Source organism: Colobus angolensis, unplaced genomic scaffold (assembly GCF_000951035.1).
Source record: "Colobus angolensis palliatus isolate OR3802 unplaced genomic scaffold, Cang.pa_1.0 Scaffold257, whole genome shotgun sequence".
Lineage (NCBI taxonomy): Eukaryota > Metazoa > Chordata > Mammalia > Primates > Cercopithecidae > Colobus > Colobus angolensis.
Window position 1 is genome coordinate 35958 of NW_012115788.1, and position 1374 is coordinate 37331.

Genomic DNA, 1374 nt, shown 5'->3' on the forward strand with positions numbered 1-1374 from the left:
AGCCTAAAAGCCCTCAGTAGCAACCATGTGATTTAATATACCCACCTCTTGCCTTGACCCCCAGTAGAAGTTTCTCAACAACAACAAAAAAGCATGTAGAAAGCAACCATATAAGAGAGGAATCCGTACATTCTTAAAGCACACAATAAGGTGTGTGCTTATTATACATTGCGTGCCAAGAATTAAAAAGCACACAATATATACTTTCTTTGGCTTTTACGGTTGCTCAGGAGAATATCAGAAAGCACTGGGCCTTTCTTAGGGAAAGATGGTTTGCTGGGATGCTATTATTTGTTCAAGGAATTCTAACATGGAAATGCATACTGATTTAAAAGAAGCATGTTTAGGGGGTATATATTGTCAATACCTTAAAATAAAAGTGAGTATAAAGCTACAAGGACTGTATCCCTCATGATTTACTTCCTAACTGATCCTTATGACATAGGATCATGATATAGGATCCCCGTGTTGTCATCTACCCCTTCTGATAAAGATGGTGAGCGAGGCTAAGAAGATGAGTTTGGAATCAGAAATGGAATCCCACCCAATTGCTTACAAGCTGTGTGACATCAGGCAAGTTGCCCAAGCTTTCTGAGCCCTGTTTTTTACTTTTTAGAATATAATAATTTTGTTCCAGAGGGATGTTGTAAGAATCACCTTCGAGGCCAAGCCCATGGTTTATTCCAGAGCTTCTCAATGTTACCAGGCAAATGAACTACCTGGGATCTTGCTAGGACGCAGCTTTGGAGTCATTATCTGGGGGGGGGCTAAGATTCTGCATTGTTAGCAAACTCCCTTGCTCCCGTGCTGGTGCGCTGTGGCTGGTGAGGAGTTCACTTTGGACAGCCAAGTTCTGCAGCACTCATGGTGCAGATGCCACCCCCTGCAGCCCTTGGGGGCCTGGTGAGAGCCTGCTGGGGACCCACCTGGGACTCATGAAGGCCCATCATTCAGTGACTGATTAGCACAAGTGAAGGCTGGATATCTGCCACTTACCACAGCTAATGGAACTGTCTCCCTTAGATAAATTGAGTTAGAGAACAGCTTTAGGGTTAACAAATTAACTTTATACCTTATTTTCTGAGCCCGTGACGTCTGTGATCCCACTGGGTTGATTTGGTGTGGTTTTGTGGCGAGACCTGTAAGGGAGAGGTGCTATAAATAAATCCGGTTTACAAAAAAACAAAGTCAATGACACCGGACCTGGCCCCTGTTCTTCCGTCCATGCCCCACAGTCTGTGCTGTTGATAATGCACTTCGTTCTTTTCATTCTTGGGCATACCCTTTCCATCCCCCATAGCCTAGGTGTAGTCAGGGGGCAGGTCTGGCTAAAGATGCTTTTTGGCCCCTTCATTTCTTTCCCTTTCCTTCCTG

General features: G+C 44.5%; 1 protein-coding gene across 1 annotated transcript in view; it reads left to right on the forward strand.

Moving 5' to 3' along the window:
• Positions 1–1374, forward strand: part of GNA14 (guanine nucleotide binding protein (G protein), alpha 14) — a 47710-nt gene that overhangs the window by 915 nt on the left and 45421 nt on the right. The gene's annotated exons all lie outside the window — the stretch shown is intronic.